This window comes from Pipistrellus hanaki (genome assembly GCF_964339955.1).
Source record: "Pipistrellus hanaki genome assembly, chromosome: 5".
Classification (NCBI taxonomy): domain Eukaryota; kingdom Metazoa; phylum Chordata; class Mammalia; order Chiroptera; family Vespertilionidae; genus Pipistrellus; species Pipistrellus hanaki.
Window position 1 is genome coordinate 95,197,230 of NC_140507.1, and position 23,502 is coordinate 95,220,731.

The following is a 23,502-nucleotide window of genomic DNA, read 5'->3' on the forward strand; positions in this document are numbered from 1 at the left end:
TGTTTGATAAAGTGGGCAAAGCTTATACTTGGGCCAGAAGGCAGAATATAGGAAACTACATGAAAACATGAATAATTCAGTGAAAATGACTGTAAACAGATGAGAACTGGTTTAGAACAGCTGAAAGAGAATCTCCAAGTCAGTTCTTAGTGTAGAAAAGGTAGCTAAGTTAAGGGAAATCCTTAATTCGAGTTTAGATAACATCAAACACTGTATGAATGCTATATTCATTACTTAAAAGGAGACTAGAGTCGTAAATGTGTGTTATACAAGGCAGAATACCATTGAAATAGAGAAAGAAACACGTTCGGCAGCTTTGGAAAGCCTTACACTTCACTGAAATTTAGTACTACAGTCTATAACACAGTTGAGAGACAATGTTCCCTAGCTGCCTCAGTTCATAACAGTGTGTAGGAAGTTTTTTGATAAAGTGGGCAAAGCTTATACTTGGACCAGAAGGCAGAATATAAGAAACTACATGAAAACATGAATAATTCATAGAAAATGACTGTAAACAGATGAGAACTTGTTTAGAACAGCTGAAAGAGAATCTCCAAGTCAGTTCTTAGTGTAGAAAAGGTAGCTAAGATAAGGGAAATCCTTAATTCGAGTTAAGATAACATGAAACACTGTATTAATCCTATATTGTTTACTTAAAGGAGACTAGAGTGGTAAATGTGTGTTATATAAGGCAGAATACCATTGAAATAGAGAAAGAAACACGTTCGGCAGCTTTGGAAAGCCTTACCCTTCACTGAAATGTAGTACTACACTCTATAACACAGTTGAGAGACAATGTTCCCTAGCTGCCTTAGTTCATAACAATGTGTAGGAAGTTTTTTGATAAAGTGGGCAAAGCTTATACTTGGACCAGAAGGCAGAATATAGGAAACTACATGAAAACATGAATAATTCAGTGAAAATGACTGTAAACAGATGAGAACTTGTTTAGAACAGCTGAAAGAGATTCTCCAAGTCTGTTCTTAATGTAGAAAAGGTAGCTAAGATCTGGGAAATCCTTAATTCGAGTTAAGATAACATGAAACACTGTGTGAATCCTATATTGTTTACTTAAAGGAGACTAGAGTGGTAAATGTGTGTTATACAAGGCAGAATACCATTGAAATAGAGAAAGAAACAGGTTCGGCAGCTTTGGAAAGCCTTACACTTCACTGAAATGTAGTACTACACTCTATAACACAATTGAAAGACAATGTTCCCTAGCTGCCTTAGTTCATAACAATGTGTAGGAAGTTGTTTGATAAAGTGGGCAAAGCTTATACTTGGACCAGAAGGCAGAATATAGGAAACTACATGAAAACATGAATAATTCAGTGAAAATGACTGTAAACAGAAGAGAACTTGTTTTAGAACAGCTGAAAGAGATTCTCCAAGTCAGTTCTTAGTGTAGAAAAGTTAGCTAAGATAAGGGAAATCCTTAATTCGAGTTAAGATAACATCAAACACTGTATGAATCCTATATTCATTACTTAAAGGAGACTAGAGTGCTAAATGTGTGTTATACAAGGCAGAATACCATTGAAATAGAGAAAGAAACACGTTCGGCAGCTTTGGAAAGCCTTACACTTCACTGAAATGTAGTACTACACTCTATCACACAGTTGACAGACAAGGTTCCCGAGCTGCCTCAGTTCATAACAGTGTGTAGGAAGTTGTTTGATAAAGTGGGCAAAGCTTATACTTGGGCCAGAAGGCAGAATATAGGAAACTACATGAAAACATGAATAATTCAGTGAAAATGACTGTAAACAGATGAGAACTGGTTTAGAACAGCTGAAAGAGAATCTCCAAGTCAGTTCTTAGTGTAGAAAAGGTAGCTAAGTTAAGGGAAATCCTTAATTCGAGTTTAGATAACATCAAACACTGTATGAATGCTATATTCATTACTTAAAAGGAGACTAGAGTCGTAAATGTGTGTTATACAAGGCAGAATACCATTGAAATAGAGAAAGAAACACGTTCGGCAGCTTTGGAAAGCCTTACACTTCACTGAAATGTAGTACTACACTCTATAACACAGTTGAGAGACAATGTTCCCGAGCTGCCTCAGTTTAACAGTGTGTAGGAAGTTGTTTGATAAAGTGTGCAAAGCTTATACTTGGGCCAGAAGGCAGAATATAGGAAATTACATGAAAACATGAATAAATCAGAGAAAATGACTCCAAACAGATGAGAACTTGTTTAGAACAGATGAAAGAGAATCTCCAAGTCAGTTCTTAGTGTAGAAAACATAGCTCAGATAAGGGAAATCCGTAATTTCAGTTAAGACCACATGAAATACTGTATGAATCCTATATTCTTTACTTAAAGGAGACTAGAGTGGTAAAACTGTGTTATACAAGGCAGAATACCATTGAAATAGAGAAAGAAACACGTTCGGCAGCTTTGGAAAGCCTTACCCTTCACTGAAATGTAGTACTACACTCTATAACACAGTTGAGAGACAATGTTCCCTAGCTGCCTTAGTTCATAACAATGTGTAGGAAGTTTTTTGATAAAGTGGGCAAAGCTTATACTTGGACCAGAAGGCAGAATATAGGAAACTACATGAAAACATGAATAATTCAATGAAAATGACTGTAAACAGATGAGAACTTGTTTAGAACAGCTGAAAGAGATTCTCCAAGTCTGTTCTTAATGTAGAAAAGGTAGCTAAGATCTGGGAAATCCTTAATTCGAGTTAAGATAACATGAAACACTGTGTGAATCCTATATTGTTTACTTAAAGGAGACTAGAGTGGTAAATGTGTGTTATATAAGGCAGAATACCATTGAAATAGAGAAAGAAACACGTTCGGCAGCTTTGGAAAGCCTTACACTTCACTGAAATGTAGTACTACACTCTATAACACAGTTGAGAGAAAATGTTACCTAGCTTCCTTAGTTCATAACAATGTGTAGGAAGTTATTTGATAAAGTGGGCAAAGCTTATACTTGGACCAGAAGGCAGAATATAGGAAACTACATGAAAACATGAATAATTCAGTGAAAATGACTGTAAACAGAAGAGAACTTGTTTTAGAACAGCTGAAAGAGATTCTCCAAGTCAGTTCTTAGTGTAGAAAAGGTAGCTAAGATAAGGGAAATCCTTAATTCGAGTTAAGATAACATGAAACACTGTATTAATCCTATATTGTTTACTTAAAGGAGACTAGAGTGGTAAATGTGTGTTATACAAGGCAGAATACCATTGAAATAGAGAAAGAAACACGTTCGGCAGCTTTGGAAAGCCTTACACTTCACTGAAATGTAGTACTACACTCTATAACACAATTGAGAGACAATGTTCCCTAGCTGGCTTAGTTCATAACAATGTGTAGGAAGTTGTTTGATAAAGTGGGCAAAGCTTATACTTGGACCAGAAGGCAGAATATAGGAAACTACATGAAAACATGAATAATTCAGTGAAAATGACTGTAAACAGAAGAGAACTTGTTTTAGAACAGCTGAAAGAGATTCTCCAAGTCAGTTCTTAGTGTAGAAAAGTTAGCTAAGATAAGGGAAATCCTTAATTCGAGTTAAGATAACATCAAACACTGTATGAATCCTATATTCATTACTTAAAGGAGACTAGAGTGGTAAATGTGTGTTATACAAGGCAGAATACCATTGAAATAGAGAAAGAAACACGTTCGGCAGCTTTGGAAAGCCTTACACTTCACTGAAATGTAGTACTACACTCTATCACACAGTTGACAGACAAGGTTCCCGAGCTGCCTTAGTTCATAACAATGTGTAGGAAGTTGTTTGATAAAGTGGGCAAAGCTTATACTTGGACCAGAAGGCAGAATATAGGAAACTACATGAAAACATGAATAATTCAGTGAAAATGACTGTAAACAGAAGAGAACTTGTTTTAGAACAGCTGAAAGAGATTCTCCAAGTCAGTTCTTAGTGTAGAAAAGTTAGCTAAGATAAGGGAAATCCTTAATTCGAGTTAAGATAACATCAAACACTGTATGAATCCTATATTCATTACTTAAAGGAGACTAGAGTGGTAAATGTGTGTTATACAAGGCAGAATACCATTGAAATAGAGAAAGAAACACGTTCGGCAGCTTTGGAAAGCCTTACACTTCACTGAAATGTAGTACTACACTCTATCACACAGTTGACAGACAAGGTTCCCGAGCTGCCTCAGTTCATAACAGTGTGTAGGAAGTTGTTTGATAAAGTGGGCAAAGCTTATACTTGGGCCAGAAGGCAGAATATAGGAAACTACATGAAAACATGAATAATTCAGTGAAAATGACTGTAAACAGATGAGAACTGGTTTAGAACAGCTGAAAGAGAATCTCCAAGTCAGTTCTTAGTGTAGAAAAGGTAGCTAAGTTAAGGGAAATCCTTAATTCGAGTTTAGATAACATCAAACACTGTATGAATGCTATATTCATTACTTAAAAGGAGACTAGAGTCGTAAATGTGTGTTATACAAGGCAGAATACCATTGAAATAGAGAAAGAAACACGTTCGGCAGCTTTGGAAAGCCTTACACTTCACTGAAATTTAGTACTACAGTCTATAACACAGTTGAGAGACAATGTTCCCTAGCTGCCTCAGTTCATAACAGTGTGTAGGAAGTTTTTTGATAAAGTGGGCAAAGCTTATACTTGGACCAGAAGGCAGAATATAAGAAACTACATGAAAACATGAATAATTCATAGAAAATGACTGTAAACAGATGAGAACTTGTTTAGAACAGCTGAAAGAGAATCTCCAAGTCAGTTCTTAGTGTAGAAAAGGTAGCTAAGATAAGGGAAATCCTTAATTCGAGTTAAGATAACATCAAACACTGTATGAATCCTATATTCATTACTTAAAGGAGACTAGAGTGGTAAATGTGTGTTATACAAGGCAGAATACCATTGAAATAGAGAAAGAAACACGTTCGGCAGCTTTGGAAAGCCTTACACTTCACTGAAATGTAGTACTACACTCTATCACACAGTTGACAGACAAGGTTCCCGAGCTGCCTCAGTTCATAACAGTGTGTAGGAAGTTGTTTGATAAAGTGGGCAAAGCTTATACTTGGGCCAGAAGGCAGAATATAGGAAACTACATGAAAACATGAATAATTCAGTGAAAATGACTGTAAACAGATGAGAACTGGTTTAGAACAGCTGAAAGAGAATCTCCAAGTCAGTTCTTAGTGTAGAAAAGGTAGCTAAGTTAAGGGAAATCCTTAATTCGAGTTTAGATAACATCAAACACTGTATGAATGCTATATTCATTACTTAAAAGGAGACTAGAGTCGTAAATGTGTGTTATACCAGGCAGAATACCATTGAAATAGAGAAAGAAACACGTTCGGCAGCTTTGGAAAGCCTTACACTTCACTGAAATGTAGTACTACACTCTATAACACAGTTGAGAGACAATGTTCCCGAGCTGCCTCAGTTTAACAGTGTGTAGGAAGTTGTTTGATAAAGTGTGCAAAGCTTATACTTGGGCCAGAAGGCAGAATATAGGAAATTACATGAAAACATGAATAAATCAGAGAAAATGACTCCAAACAGATGAGAACTTGTTTAGAACAGATGAAAGAGAATCTCCAAGTCAGTTCTTAGTGTAGAAAACATAGCTCAGATAAGGGAAATCCGTAATTTCAGTTAAGACCACATGAAATACTGTATGAATCCTATATTCTTTACTTAAAGGAGACTAGAGTGGTAAAACTGTGTTATACAAGGCAGAATACCATTGAAATAGAAAAAGAAACACGTTCGGCAGCTTTGGAAAGCCTTACCCTTCACTGAAATGTAGTACTACACTCTATAACACAGTTGAGAGACAATGTTCCCTAGCTGCCTTAGTTCATAACAATGTGTAGGAAGTTTTTTGATAAAGTGGGCAAAGCTTATACTTGGACCAGAAGGCAGAATATAGGAAACTACATGAAAACATGAATAATTCAATGAAAATGACTGTAAACAGATGAGAACTTGTTTAGAACAGCTGAAAGAGATTCTCCAAGTCTGTTCTTAATGTAGAAAAGGTAGCTAAGATCTGGGAAATCCTTAATTCGAGTTAAGATAACATGAAACACTGTGTGAATCCTATATTGTTTACTTAAAGGAGACTAGAGTGGTAAATGTGTGTTATATAAGGCAGAATACCATTGAAATAGAGAAAGAAACACGTTCGGCAGCTTTGGAAAGCCTTACACTTCACTGAAATGTAGTACTACACTCTATAACACAGTTGAGAGAAAATGTTACCTAGCTTCCTTAGTTCATAACAATGTGTAGGAAGTTATTTGATAAAGTGGGCAAAGCTTATACTTGGACCAGAAGGCAGAATATAGGAAACTACATGAAAACATGAATAATTCAGTGAAAATGACTGTAAACAGAAGAGAACTTGTTTTAGAACAGCTGAAAGAGATTCTCCAAGTCAGTTCTTAGTGTAGAAAAGGTAGCTAAGATAAGGGAAATCCTTAATTCGAGTTAAGATAACATGAAACACTGTATTAATCCTATATTGTTTACTTAAAGGAGACTAGAGTGGTAAATGTGTGTTATACAAGGCAGAATACCATTGAAATAGAGAAAGAAACACGTTCGGCAGCTTTGGAAAGCCTTACACTTCACTGAAATGTAGTACTACACTCTATAACACAATTGAGAGACAATGTTCCCTAGCTGCCTTAGTTCATAACAATGTGTAGGAAGTTGTTTGATAAAGTGGGCAAAGCTTATACTTGGACCAGAAGGCAGAATATAGGAAACTACATGAAAACATGAATAATTCAGTGAAAATGACTGTAAACAGAAGAGAACTTGTTTTAGAACAGCTGAAAGAGATTCTCAAAGTCAGTTCTTAGTGTAGAAAAGTTAGCTAAGATAAGGGAAATCCTTAATTCGAGTTAAGATAACATCAAACACTGTATGAATCCTATATTCATTACTTAAAGGAGACTAGAGTGGTAAATGTGTGTTATACAAGGCAGAATACCATTGAAATAGAGAAAGAAACACGTTCGGCAGCTTTGGAAAGCCTTACACTTCACTGAAATGTAGTACTACACTCTATCACACAGTTGACAGACAAGGTTCCCGAGCTGCCTTAGTTCATAACAATGTGTAGGAAGTTGTTTGATAAAGTGGGCAAAGCTTATACTTGGACCAGAAGGCAGAATATAGGAAACTACATGAAAACATGAATAATTCAGTGAAAATGACTGTAAACAGAAGAGAACTTGTTTTAGAACAGCTGAAAGAGATTCTCCAAGTCAGTTCTTAGTGTAGAAAAGTTAGCTAAGATAAGGGAAATCCTTAATTCGAGTTAAGATAACATCAAACACTGTATGAATCCTATATTCATTACTTAAAGGAGACTAGAGTGGTAAATGTGTGTTATACAAGGCAGAATACCATTGAAATAGAGAAAGAAACACGTTCGGCAGCTTTGGAAAGCCTTACACTTCACTGAAATGTAGTACTACACTCTATCACACAGTTGACAGACAAGGTTCCCGAGCTGCCTCAGTTCATAACAGTGTGTAGGAAGTTGTTTGATAAAGTGGGCAAAGCTTATACTTGGGCCAGAAGGCAGAATATAGGAAACTACATGAAAACATGAATAATTCAGTGAAAATGACTGTAAACAGATGAGAACTGGTTTAGAACAGCTGAAAGAGAATCTCCAAGTCAGTTCTTAGTGTAGAAAAGGTAGCTAAGTTAAGGGAAATCCTTAATTCGAGTTTAGATAACATCAAACACTGTATGAATGCTATATTCATTACTTAAAAGGAGACTAGAGTCGTAAATGTGTGTTATACAAGGCAGAATACCATTGAAATAGAGAAAGAAACACGTTCGGCAGCTTTGGAAAGCCTTACACTTCACTGAAATTTAGTACTACAGTCTATAACACAGTTGAGAGACAATGTTCCCTAGCTGCCTCAGTTCATAACAGTGTGTAGGAAGTTTTTTGATAAAGTGGGCAAAGCTTATACTTGGACCAGAAGGCAGAATATAAGAAACTACATGAAAACATGAATAATTCATAGAAAATGACTGTAAACAGATGAGAACTTGTTTAGAACAGCTGAAAGAGAATCTCCAAGTCAGTTCTTAGTGTAGAAAAGGTAGCTAAGATAAGGGAAATCCTTAATTCGAGTTAAGATAACATGAAACACTGTATTAATCCTATATTGTTTACTTAAAGGAGACTAGAGTGGTAAATGTGTGTTATATAAGGCAGAATACCATTGAAATAGAGAAAGAAACACGTTCGGCAGCTTTGGAAAGCCTTACCCTTCACTGAAATGTAGTACTACACTCTATAACACAGTTGAGAGACAATGTTCCCTAGCTGCCTTAGTTCATAACAATGTGTAGGAAGTTTTTTGATAAAGTGGGCAAAGCTTATACTTGGACCAGAAGGCAGAATATAGGAAACTACATGAAAACATGAATAATTCAGTGAAAATGACTGTAAACAGATGAGAACTTGTTTAGAACAGCTGAAAGAGATTCTCCAAGTCTGTTCTTAATGTAGAAAAGGTAGCTAAGATCTGGGAAATCCTTAATTCGAGTTAAGATAACATGAAACACTGTGTGAATCCTATATTGTTTACTTAAAGGAGACTAGAGTGGTAAATGTGTGTTATACAAGGCAGAATACCATTGAAATAGAGAAAGAAACAGGTTCGGCAGCTTTGGAAAGCCTTACACTTCACTGAAATGTAGTACTACACTCTATAACACAATTGAAAGACAATGTTCCCTAGCTGCCTTAGTTCATAACAATGTGTAGGAAGTTGTTTGATAAAGTGGGCAAAGCTTATACTTGGACCAGAAGGCAGAATATAGGAAACTACATGAAAACATGAATAATTCAGTGAAAATGACTGTAAACAGAAGAGAACTTGTTTTAGAACAGCTGAAAGAGATTCTCCAAGTCAGTTCTTAGTGTAGAAAAGTTAGCTAAGATAAGGGAAATCCTTAATTCGAGTTAAGATAACATCAAACACTGTATGAATCCTATATTCATTACTTAAAGGAGACTAGAGTGCTAAATGTGTGTTATACAAGGCAGAATACCATTGAAATAGAGAAAGAAACACGTTCGGCAGCTTTGGAAAGCCTTACACTTCACTGAAATGTAGTACTACACTCTATCACACAGTTGACAGACAAGGTTCCCGAGCTGCCTCAGTTCATAACAGTGTGTAGGAAGTTGTTTGATAAAGTGGGCAAAGCTTATACTTGGGCCAGAAGGCAGAATATAGGAAACTACATGAAAACATGAATAATTCAGTGAAAATGACTGTAAACAGATGAGAACTGGTTTAGAACAGCTGAAAGAGAATCTCCAAGTCAGTTCTTAGTGTAGAAAAGGTAGCTAAGTTAAGGGAAATCCTTAATTCGAGTTTAGATAACATCAAACACTGTATGAATGCTATATTCATTACTTAAAAGGAGACTAGAGTCGTAAATGTGTGTTATACAAGGCAGAATACCATTGAAATAGAGAAAGAAACACGTTCGGCAGCTTTGGAAAGCCTTACACTTCACTGAAATGTAGTACTACACTCTATAACACAGTTGAGAGACAATGTTCCCGAGCTGCCTCAGTTTAACAGTGTGTAGGAAGTTGTTTGATAAAGTGTGCAAAGCTTATACTTGGGCCAGAAGGCAGAATATAGGAAATTACATGAAAACATGAATAAATCAGAGAAAATGACTCCAAACAGATGAGAACTTGTTTAGAACAGATGAAAGAGAATCTCCAAGTCAGTTCTTAGTGTAGAAAACATAGCTCAGATAAGGGAAATCCGTAATTTCAGTTAAGACCACATGAAATACTGTATGAATCCTATATTCTTTACTTAAAGGAGACTAGAGTGGTAAAACTGTGTTATACAAGGCAGAATACCATTGAAATAGAGAAAGAAACACGTTCGGCAGCTTTGGAAAGCCTTACCCTTCACTGAAATGTAGTACTACACTCTATAACACAGTTGAGAGACAATGTTCCCTAGCTGCCTTAGTTCATAACAATGTGTAGGAAGTTTTTTGATAAAGTGGGCAAAGCTTATACTTGGACCAGAAGGCAGAATATAGGAAACTACATGAAAACATGAATAATTCAATGAAAATGACTGTAAACAGATGAGAACTTGTTTAGAACAGCTGAAAGAGATTCTCCAAGTCTGTTCTTAATGTAGAAAAGGTAGCTAAGATCTGGGAAATCCTTAATTCGAGTTAAGATAACATGAAACACTGTGTGAATCCTATATTGTTTACTTAAAGGAGACTAGAGTGGTAAATGTGTGTTATATAAGGCAGAATACCATTGAAATAGAGAAAGAAACACGTTCGGCAGCTTTGGAAAGCCTTACACTTCACTGAAATGTAGTACTACACTCTATAACACAGTTGAGAGAAAATGTTACCTAGCTTCCTTAGTTCATAACAATGTGTAGGAAGTTATTTGATAAAGTGGGCAAAGCTTATACTTGGACCAGAAGGCAGAATATAGGAAACTACATGAAAACATGAATAATTCAGTGAAAATGACTGTAAACAGAAGAGAACTTGTTTTAGAACAGCTGAAAGAGATTCTCCAAGTCAGTTCTTAGTGTAGAAAAGGTAGCTAAGATAAGGGAAATCCTTAATTCGAGTTAAGATAACATGAAACACTGTATTAATCCTATATTGTTTACTTAAAGGAGACTAGAGTGGTAAATGTGTGTTATACAAGGCAGAATACCATTGAAATAGAGAAAGAAACACGTTCGGCAGCTTTGGAAAGCCTTACACTTCACTGAAATGTAGTACTACACTCTATAACACAATTGAGAGACAATGTTCCCTAGCTGGCTTAGTTCATAACAATGTGTAGGAAGTTGTTTGATAAAGTGGGCAAAGCTTATACTTGGACCAGAAGGCAGAATATAGGAAACTACATGAAAACATGAATAATTCAGTGAAAATGACTGTAAACAGAAGAGAACTTGTTTTAGAACAGCTGAAAGAGATTCTCCAAGTCAGTTCTTAGTGTAGAAAAGTTAGCTAAGATAAGGGAAATCCTTAATTCGAGTTAAGATAACATCAAACACTGTATGAATCCTATATTCATTACTTAAAGGAGACTAGAGTGGTAAATGTGTGTTATACAAGGCAGAATACCATTGAAATAGAGAAAGAAACACGTTCGGCAGCTTTGGAAAGCCTTACACTTCACTGAAATGTAGTACTACACTCTATCACACAGTTGACAGACAAGGTTCCCGAGCTGCCTTAGTTCATAACAATGTGTAGGAAGTTGTTTGATAAAGTGGGCAAAGCTTATACTTGGACCAGAAGGCAGAATATAGGAAACTACATGAAAACATGAATAATTCAGTGAAAATGACTGTAAACAGAAGAGAACTTGTTTTAGAACAGCTGAAAGAGATTCTCCAAGTCAGTTCTTAGTGTAGAAAAGTTAGCTAAGATAAGGGAAATCCTTAATTCGAGTTAAGATAACATCAAACACTGTATGAATCCTATATTCATTACTTAAAGGAGACTAGAGTGGTAAATGTGTGTTATACAAGGCAGAATACCATTGAAATAGAGAAAGAAACACGTTCGGCAGCTTTGGAAAGCCTTACACTTCACTGAAATGTAGTACTACACTCTATCACACAGTTGACAGACAAGGTTCCCGAGCTGCCTCAGTTCATAACAGTGTGTAGGAAGTTGTTTGATAAAGTGGGCAAAGCTTATACTTGGGCCAGAAGGCAGAATATAGGAAACTACATGAAAACATGAATAATTCAGTGAAAATGACTGTAAACAGATGAGAACTGGTTTAGAACAGCTGAAAGAGAATCTCCAAGTCAGTTCTTAGTGTAGAAAAGGTAGCTAAGTTAAGGGAAATCCTTAATTCGAGTTTAGATAACATCAAACACTGTATGAATGCTATATTCATTACTTAAAAGGAGACTAGAGTCGTAAATGTGTGTTATACAAGGCAGAATACCATTGAAATAGAGAAAGAAACACGTTCGGCAGCTTTGGAAAGCCTTACACTTCACTGAAATTTAGTACTACAGTCTATAACACAGTTGAGAGACAATGTTCCCTAGCTGCCTCAGTTCATAACAGTGTGTAGGAAGTTTTTTGATAAAGTGGGCAAAGCTTATACTTGGACCAGAAGGCAGAATATAAGAAACTACATGAAAACATGAATAATTCATAGAAAATGACTGTAAACAGATGAGAACTTGTTTAGAACAGCTGAAAGAGAATCTCCAAGTCAGTTCTTAGTGTAGAAAAGGTAGCTAAGATAAGGGAAATCCTTAATTCGAGTTAAGATAACATCAAACACTGTATGAATCCTATATTCATTACTTAAAGGAGACTAGAGTGGTAAATGTGTGTTATACAAGGCAGAATACCATTGAAATAGAGAAAGAAACACGTTCGGCAGCTTTGGAAAGCCTTACACTTCACTGAAATGTAGTACTACACTCTATCACACAGTTGACAGACAAGGTTCCCGAGCTGCCTCAGTTCATAACAGTGTGTAGGAAGTTGTTTGATAAAGTGGGCAAAGCTTATACTTGGGCCAGAAGGCAGAATATAGGAAACTACATGAAAACATGAATAATTCAGTGAAAATGACTGTAAACAGATGAGAACTGGTTTAGAACAGCTGAAAGAGAATCTCCAAGTCAGTTCTTAGTGTAGAAAAGGTAGCTAAGTTAAGGGAAATCCTTAATTCGAGTTTAGATAACATCAAACACTGTATGAATGCTATATTCATTACTTAAAAGGAGACTAGAGTCGTAAATGTGTGTTATACCAGGCAGAATACCATTGAAATAGAGAAAGAAACACGTTCGGCAGCTTTGGAAAGCCTTACACTTCACTGAAATGTAGTACTACACTCTATAACACAGTTGAGAGACAATGTTCCCGAGCTGCCTCAGTTTAACAGTGTGTAGGAAGTTGTTTGATAAAGTGTGCAAAGCTTATACTTGGGCCAGAAGGCAGAATATAGGAAATTACATGAAAACATGAATAAATCAGAGAAAATGACTCCAAACAGATGAGAACTTCTTTAGAACAGATGAAAGAGAATCTCCAAGTCAGTTCTTAGTGTAGAAAACATAGCTCAGATAAGGGAAATCCGTAATTTCAGTTAAGACCACATGAAATACTGTATGAATCCTATATTCTTTACTTAAAGGAGACTAGAGTGGTAAAACTGTGTTATACAAGGCAGAATACCATTGAAATAGAGAAAGAAACACGTTCGGCAGCTTTGGAAAGCCTTACCCTTCACTGAAATGTAGTACTACACTCTATAACACAGTTGAGAGACAATGTTCCCTAGCTGCCTTAGTTCATAACAATGTGTAGGAAGTTGGTTGATAAAGTGGGCAGAGCTTATACTTGGGCCAGAAGGCAGAATATAGGAAACTACATGAAAACATGAATAATTCAAAGAAAATGACTGTAAACAGATGAGAACTTGTTTAGAACAGCTGAAAGAGAATCTCCAAGTCAGTTCTTATTGTAGAAAAGGTAGCTAAGATAAGGGAAATCCTTAATTCGAGTTAAGATAACATCAAACACTGTATGAATCCTATATTCATTACTTAAAGGAGACTAGAGTGGTAAATGTGTGTTATACAAGGCAGAATACCATTGAAATAGAGAAAGAAACACATTCGGCAGCTTTGGAAAGCCTTACACTTCACTGAAATGTAGTACTACACTCTATAACACAGTTGAGAGACAATGTTCCCTAGCTGCCTCAGTTCATAACAGTGTTTAGGAAGTTTTTTGATAAAGTGGGCAAAGCTTATACTTGGACCAGAAGGCAGAATATAGGAAACTACATGAAAACATGAATAATTCATTGAAAATGACTGTAAACAGATGAGAACTTGTTTAGAACAGCTGAAAGAGAATCTCCAAGTCAGTTCTTAGTGTAGAAAAGGTAGCTAAGATAAGGGAAATCCTTAATTCGAGTTAAGATAACATGAAACACTGTATGAATCCTATATTCTTTACTTAAAGGAGACTAGAGTGGTAAATGTGTGTTAAACAAGGCAGAATACCATTGAAATAGAGAAAGAAACACGTTCGGCAGCTTTGGAAAGCCTTACACTTCACTGAAATGTAGTACTACACTCTATAACACAGTTGAGAGACAATGTTCCCTAGCTGCCTCAGTTCATAACAGTGTGTAGGAAGTTTTTTGATAAAGTGGGCAAAGCTTATACTTGGACCAGAAGGCAGAATATAGGAAACTACATGAAAACATGAATAATTCATAGAAAATGACTGTAAACAGATGAGAACTTGTTTAGAACAGCTGAAAGAGAATCTCCAAGTCAGTTCTTAGTGTAGAAAAGGTAGCTAAGATAAGGGAAATCCTTAATTCGAGTTAAGATAACATCAAACACTGTATGAATCCTATATTCATTACTTAAAGGAGACTAGAGTGGTAAATGTGTGTTATACAAGGCAGAATACCATTGAAATAGAGAAAGAAACACATTCGGCAGCTTTGGAAAGCCTTACACTTCACTGAAATGTAGTACTACACTCTATAACACAGTTGAGAGACAATGTTCCCTAGCTGCCTCAGTTCATAACAGTGTGTAGGAAGTTTTTTGATAAAGTGGGCAAAGCTTATACTTGGACCAGAAGGCAGAATATAGGAAACTACATGAAAACATGAATAATTCATTGAAAATGACTGTAAACAGATGAGAACTTGTTTAGAACAGCTGAAAGAGAATCTCCAAGTCAGTTCTTAGTGTAGAAAAGGTAGCTAAGATAAGGGAAATCCTTAATTCGAGTTAAGATAACATGAAACACTGTATGAATCCTATGTTGTTTACTTAAAGGAGACTAGAGTGGTAAATGTGTGTTATATAAGGCAGAATACCATTGAAATAGAGAAAGAAACACGTTCGGCAGCTTTGGAAAGCCTTACGCTTCACTGAAATGTAGTACTACACTCTATAACACAGTTGAGAGACAATGTTCCCTAGCTGTGTTAGTTCATAACAATGTGTAGGAAGTTGTTTGATAAAGTGGGCAAAGCTTATACTTGGACCAGAAGGTAGAATATAGGAAACTACATGAAAACATGAATAATTCAGTGAAAATGACTGAAAACAGAAGGGAACTTGTTTTAGAACAGCTGAAAGAGATTCTCTAAGTCAGTTCTTAGTGTAGAAAAGGTAGCTAAGATAAGGGAAATCCTTAATTCGAGTTAAGATAACATTAAACACTGTATGAATCCTATATTCATTACTTAAAGGAGACTAGAGTGGTAAATGTGTGTTATACAAGGCAGAATACCATTGAAATAGAGAAAGAAACACGTTCGGCAGCTTTGGAAAGCCTTACACTTCACTGAAATGTAGTACTACACTCTATAACACAGTTGAGAGACAATGTTCCCGAACTGCCTCTGTTCATAACAGTGTGTAGGAAGTTGTTTGATAAAGTGGGCAAAGCTTATACTTGGGCAAGAAGGCAGAATATAGGAAACTACATGAAAACATGAATAATTCAGTGAAAATGACTGTAAACAGATGAGAACTTGTTTAGAACAGCTGAAAGAGATTCTCCAAGTCTGTTCTTATTGTAGAAAAGGTAGCTAAGATAAGGGAAATCCTTAATTCGAGTTAAGATCACATGAAACACTGTGTGAATCCTATATTCTTTACTTAAAGGAGACTAGAGTGGTAAATGTGTGTTATACAAGGCAGAATACCATTGAAATAGAGAAAGAAACACGATCGGCAGCTTTGGAAAGCTTTACACTTCACTGAAATGTAGTACTACACTCTATAACACAGTTGAGAGACAATGTTCCCGAGCTGCCTCAGTTAATAACAGTGTGTAGGAAGTTGTTTGATAAAGTGGGCAAAGCTTATACTTGGGCCAGAAGGCAGAATATAGGAAACTACATGAAAACATGAATAATTCAGAGAAAATGACTGCAAACAGATGAGAACTTGTTTAGAACAGCTGAAAGAGAATCTCCAAGTCAGTTCTTAGTGTAGAAAAGGTAGCTAAGATAAGGGAAATCCTTAATTCGAGTTAAGATAACATGAAACACTGTATGAATCCTATATTCTTTACTTAAAGGAGACTAGAGTGGTAAATGTGTGTTAAACAAGGCAGAATACCATTGAAATAGAGAAAGAAACACGTTCGGCAGCTTTGGAAAGCCTTACACTTCACTGAAATGTAGTACTACACTCTATAACACAGTTGAGAGACAATGTTCCCTAGCTGCCTCAGTTCATAACAGTGTGTAGGAAGTTTTTTGATAAAGTGGGCAAAGCTTATACTTGGACCAGAAGGCAGAATATAGGAAACTACATGAAAACATGAATAATTCATAGAAAATGACTGTAAACAGATGAGAACTTGTTTAGAACAGCTGAAAGAGAATCTCCAAGTCAGTTCTTAGTGTAGAAAAGGTAGCTAAGATAAGGGAAATCCTTAATTCGAGTTAAGATAACATCAAACACTGTATGAATCCTATATTCATTACTTAAAGGAGACTAGAGTGGTAAATGTGTGTTATACAAGGCAGAATACCATTGAAATAGAGAAAGAAACACATTCGGCAGCTTTGGAAAGCCTTACACTTCACTGAAATGTAGTACTACACTCTATAACACAGTTGAGAGACAATGTTCCCTAGCTGCCTCAGTTCATAACAGTGTGTAGGAAGTTTTTTGATAAAGTGGGCAAAGCTTATACTTGGACCAGAAGGCAGAATATAGGAAACTATATGAAAACATGAATAATTCATTGAAAATGACTGTAAACAGATGAGAACTTGTTTAGAACAGCTGAAAGAGAATCTCCAAGTCAGTTCTTAGTGTAGAAAAGGTAGCTAAGATAAGGGAAATCCTTAATTCGAGTTAAGATAACATGAAACACTGTATGAATCCTATATTGTTTACTTAAAGGAGACTAGAGTGGTAAATGTGTGTTATATAAGGCAGAATACCATTGAAATAGAGAAAGAAACACGTTCGGCAGCTTTGGAAAGCCTTACACTTCACTGAAATGTAGTACTACACTCTATAACACAGTTGAGAGACAATGTTCCCTAGCTGCCTTAGTTCATAACAATGTGTAGGAAGTTGTTTGATAAAGTGGGCAAAGCTTATACTTGGACCAGAAGGTAGAATATAGGAAACTACATGAAAACATGAATAATTCAGTGAAAATGACTGTAAACAGAAGGGAACTTGTTTTAGAACAGCTGAAAGAGATTCTCTAAGTCAGTTCTTAGTGTAGAAAAGGTAGCTAAGATAAGGGAAATCCTTAATTCGAGTTAAGATAACATCAAACACTGTATGAATCCTATATTCATTACTTAAAGGAGACTAGAGTGGTAAATGTGTGTTATACAAGGCAGAATACCATTGAAATAGAGAAAGAAACACGTTCGGCAGCTTTGGAAAGCCTTACACTTCACTGAAATGTAGTACTACACTCTATAACACAGTTGAGAGACAATGTTCCCGAACTGCCTCTGTACATAACAGTGTGTAGGAAGTTGTTTGATAAAGTGGGCAAAGCTTATACTTGGGCAAGAAGGCAGAATATAGGAAACTACATGAAAACATGAATAATTCAGTGAAAATGACTGTAAACAGATGAGAACTTGTTTAGAACAGCTGAAAGAGATTCTCCAAGTCTGTTCTTATTGTAGAAAAGGTAGCTAAGATAAGGGAAATCCTTAATTCGAGTTAAGATCACATGAAACACTGTATGAATCCTATATTCTTTACTTAAAGGAGACTAGAGTGGTAAATGTGTGTTATACAAGGCAGAATACCATTGAAATAGAGAAAGAAACACGATCGGCAGCTTTGGAAAGCTTTACACTTCACTGAAATGTAGTACTACACTCTATAACACAGTTGAGATACAATGTTCCCGAGCTGCCTCAGTTAATAACAGTGTGTAGGAAGTTGTTTGATAAAGTGGGCAAAGCTTATACTTGGGCCAGAAGGCAGAATATAGGAAACTACATGAAAACATGAATACTTCAGAGAAAATGACTGCAAACAGATGAGAACTTGTTTAGAACAGATGAAAGAGAATCTCCAAGTCAGTTCTTAGTATAGAAAAGGTAGCTAAGATAAGGGAAATCCGTAATGCCAGTTAAGATCACATGACAGACTGTATGAATCCTATATTCTTTACTTAAAGGAGACTAGAGTGGTAAATGTGTGTTAAACAAGGCAGAATACCATTGAAATAGAGAAAGAAACACGTTCGGCAGCTTTGGAAAGCCTTACACTTCACTGAAATGTAGTACTACACTCTATAACACAGTTGAGAGACAATGTTCCCTAGCTGCCTCAGATCATAACAGTGTGTAGGAAGTTGTTTGATAAAGTGGGCAGAGCTTATACTTGGACCAGAAGGCAGAATATTGGAAACTACATGAAAACATGAATAATTCAGTGAAAATGACTGTAAACGGCTGAGAACTTGTTTAGAACAGCTGAAAGAGAATCTCCAAGTCAGTTCTTAGTGTAGAAAAGGTAGCTAAGATAAGGGAAATCCTTAATTCGAGTTAAGATAACATCAAACACTGTATGAATCCTATATTCATTACTTAAAGGAGACTAGAGTGGTAAATGTGTGTTATACAAGGCAGAATACCATTGAAATAGAGAAAGAAACACTTTCGGCAGCTTTGGAAAGCCTTACACTTCACTGAAATGTAGTACTACACTCTATAACACAGTTGAGAGACAATGTTCCCGAGCTGCCTCAGTTAATAACAGTGTGTAGGAAGTTGTTTGATAAAGTGGGCAAAGCTTATACTTGGGCCAGAAGGCAGAATATAGGAAACTACATGAAAACATGAATAATTCAGAGAAAATGACTGCAAACAGATGAGAACTTGTTTAGAACAGATGAAAGAGAATCTCCAAGTCAGTTCTTAGTGTAGAAAAGGTAGCTAAGATAAGGGAAATCCGTAATGCCAGTTAAGATCACATGAAACACTGTATGAATCCTATGTTCTTTACTTAAAGGAGACTAGAGTGGTAAATGTGTGTTAAACAAGGCAGAATACCATTGAAATAGAGAAAGAAACACGTTCGGCAGCTTTGGAAAGCCTTACACTTCACTGAAATGTAGTACTACACTCTATAACACAGTTGAGAGACAATGTTCCCGAGCTGCCTCAGTTAATAACAGTGTGTAGGAAGTTGTTTGATAAAGTGGGCAAAGCTTATACTTGGGCCAGAAGGCAGAATATAGGAAACTACATGAAAACATGAATAATTCAGAGAAAATGACTGCAAACAGATGAGAACTTGTTTAGAACAGATGAAAGAGAATCTCCAAGTCAGTTCTTAGTGTAGAAAAGGTAGCTAAGATAAGGGAAATCCGTAATGCCAGTTAAGATCACATGAAACACTCTATGAATCCTATATTCTTTACTTAAAGGAGACTAGAGTGGTAAATGTGTGTTATACAAGGCAGAATACCATTGAAATAGAGAAAGAAACACGTTCGGCAGCTTTGGAAAGCCTTACACTTCACTGAAATGTAGTACTACACTCTATAACACAGTTGAGAGACAATGTTCCCTAGCTGCCTCAGTTCATAACAGTGTGTAGGAAGTTGTTTGATAAAGTGGGCAAAGCTTATACTTGGACCAGAAGGCAGAATATTGGAAACTACATGAAAACATGAATAATTCAGTGAAAATGACTGTAAACGGCTGAGAACTTGTTTAGAACAGCTGAAAGAGAATCTCCAAGTCAGTTCTTAGTGTAGAAAAGGTAGCTAAGATAAGGGAAATCCTTAATTCGAGTTAAGATAACATCAAACACTGTATGAATCCTATATTCATTACTTAAAGGAGACTAGAGTGGTAAATGTGTGTTATACAAGGCAGAATACCATTGAAATAGAGAAAGAAACACGTTCGGCAGCTTTGGAAAGCCTTACACTTCACTGAAATGTAGTACTACACTCTATAACACAGTTGAGAGACAATGTTCCCGAGCTGCCTCAGTTAATAACAGTGTGTAGGAAGTTGTTTGATAAAGTGGGCAAAGCTTATACTTGGGCCAGAAGGCAGAATATAGGAAACTACATGAAAACATGAATAATTCAGAGAAAATGACTGCAAACAGATGAGAACTTGTTTAGAACAGATGAAAGAGAATCTCCAAGTCAGTTCTTAGTGTAGAAAAGGTAGCTAAGATAAGGGAAATCCGTAATGCCAGTTAAGATCACATGAAACAGAGGAGGTAAGATGGCGGAAGAATAGATGGGCGGATTCTGAGCCCTCTCCCGAAGCAGAAAGAGAGAGCAACTGAGGGTCTTGTGCTGTGAGTGTTTATTGGCAAGCTGGGAGACCGCGAACACCAGAAGAAACTGCCGGGGGGCTGCTGACAGAGGTGCCCCTCACAGGGAAGCACCCACGCGGGCTGTCTCCCTGCCCGGAGCTACCTACTGGCTTGGACGGGGAAACCTCGCCATCTTGAGAGGAAGATAGGATCGTGTCAGAGGCCTGAATATCCACAGCCGCAGCGACCACCAAGCATCTGTGACCCCCAGAACACGGATCCCAAGCGGCACGAACACTTGCCCTCACAGGATTGCCCCACTGCTCAGCGAAAAGGTCAGATTTCGCGGGGAGAGGGTGGAGAGGGCTCGCAGCGAAAACAAAAAGCCTGTGCGCACAGAGCGCGCTCCCGGAAGCTGGAGGACAGGGGTGGTGATTACAAGTAGAAGCCCCCGCTGTTGGGCGGTTGTCACCCTTGAAAGTGGACGGGGCTCCTAACAGAGGAGATATCTAAAGAGCAACACATTTGGATCCGGCTCGGAGGGATATCGGAGAGTTGCGGGAGATCGCAGTTGCTCGGACCTGCCCCCTCCCCCCCTCCATAGTTCCAGCTTCAGAGAGGACGGAAAAAAAAAAAAAAAAAGCTGGAGAGGCTTTAGAGTCTGGGAAGTCAACCTAGAAACACTGCCCCCAGAGGCTAATTCACAAATTGACTCTAGTGTAATAAAAACAAAGCAAAACCTGCCTAAAAATCAGGACTGGATCATAACAATAGAGGAAGCGAATGACCTTCATTACTGCTAATTTTAATTAAATTTTTAAAATTTTATTATTATTATTTTTTAATTTTTAAATTTTTGTTTTTTACTTTTGTTTTCATTATTTGCAACGTTTACTCAAGAAACTATTTTTTTTCTTTTTCCTCACTTGATTTTATCTTGATAATTATTACATTGTATATGTAATCAACATTATTACTACTACTAATTTACCTTTTTCATCTTATTTTCTTTTGTTTATTTTTATTATTTTTATTCCATTTGATTATATATATATATATATATATATATATATATATATATATATTTTTAATTTCAGGATTACTGTTCTACAGTCTTTATCTATCCTTCTTTCTCCAACGCTTTATTCTATCTCAACCCTACCTTTATGCCCTCACCCTCTTTCCAATCTTTTCCTTTGATACCCTGTTTATCTTAACCCTTTCCTGCTCTAGATTTCCCCCATTCCATCTGTCTACCCCCTCCTAAAATTTCACCCTACTTGTATATATCTAATTTCCAACTACCTGCTCTAAACCCATTCACACCTCCCTCGCAGTTGTCCTAAAAACAAACAAAAAAACAAAAAAAACAAAACAGTCTTACTCTCTAACTCTGAAGTTGTATGTTGAATGTTAACTTTACTGAAGTTGTATGCTTTTCTTTTATAAGATTGATTTGCCTATGCTTTTTGTTTGATTGCATGCTTTTGTTAGCTGGGTTCTAGTCACCCTTATTGGTGGTTATTAATATCGCAAACACATTTCGATTCAGTGCCTTGTGTGTTGTACCTGGTTGTGTTGTATTTTGTGCCTTTAAATCAAAGCAGGAGAGAGAGAACTACACAACCAGACATCATAGATCATGGGGAGACCAAAAAACAGCCCACATATGAAAGAAAAGCAGGCTTCACCAGAAAAGGAAGTAAACGATATAGAGGCAAGCAACCTACCAGAGCAAGAATTCAGAGTAACGATCTTAAGATGGCTAAAAAGAATGGAAGACAAATTTGACAATTTGAGTAAGACCCAAGAGGAAATGAAAAAAACCCAAGAGGAAATGAAGATGACTCAAGATGAAATGAAAAATGACATCGCTACTATGAAGAACTCAATAGATAGCATCAAGAGCAGACTAGAAGAAGCAGAGGATCGCATCAGTGAGCTAGAAGACAAGATGGAAAAAAATACCCAATTAGAGCAGCTTCTAGAAAAAAAAATTAAAAAGCAGGAGGAGAGCCTACGGGAGCTTTGGGACAATGCAAAACAAAACAATATTCGAATAATAGGGGTTCCGGAAGGAAAGAAAACCGAGGTAGACATGGAAAATGTATTTCAAGAAATAATGACAGAAAATTTTCCTGAGATAGAGAAGAAAAAACCCACACAAATCCAAGATGCTCGCAGAGTCCCAAGCAAAATGGATCCCAGAAGACCAACGCCAAGACATATTATAATTAAATTGGCAAACACCAATGACAAAGTTAGAATCTTAAAAGCAGCCAGAGAGAGACAGAAAGTTACATATAAAGGAACCCCCATCAGACTAACAACTGATTTCTCAACAGAAACTTATCAGGCCAGAAGGGAATGGGATGAAATATACAAAGTCATGCAAAGAAAGGGTCTGAATCCAAGAATACTGTACCCAGCAAGACTATCAATCAAAATTGAAGGGGAAATCAGGAGCTTCACAGACAAAAAAAGACTAAAGGAATTTATCTCCACCAAACCAGCAATGCAAGAAATGCTCAAAGGTCTACTGTAAAAATAAATAAATAGGAAGCGAAGAAGGAACACAGGGGTATAGAATAAAAATGGCATCAAATGAGTACCTATCATTAATAACATTAAATGTAAATGGTTTAAATGCTCCAATCAAAAGACATAGGGTAACAGATTGGATAAGAAAACAAGACCCATACATCTGCTGTCTACAAGAAACCCACCTCAGAAAAAGAGATGCACACAGACTGAGGGTGAAGGGATGGAAAAAGGTTTTCCAGGCAAATGGAAATGAAAAGAAAGCTGGGGTAGCAATACTTATATCTGACAAATTAGATCTCAGAGTGAAGGACATAACAAGAGACAATGAAGGCCACTTCATAATACTAAAGGGAGCAATCAAACAAGAAGAAATAACCCTGGTAAATATATATGCACCCAATACGGGAGCACCCAAATACATAAAAAAACTGCTGGAGGACATTAAGGGAGAGATTAACAGCAATACAATCATAGTAGGAGATTTTAATACCCCACTGTCACCCTTCGACAAATCATCCAAACAAAAAATCAGCAAAGAAATATCAATCCTAAATGACTCACTAGACCAGATGGAATTAATTGACATCTTCAGAACATTCCACCCCAAAGCCACAGAATATACATTC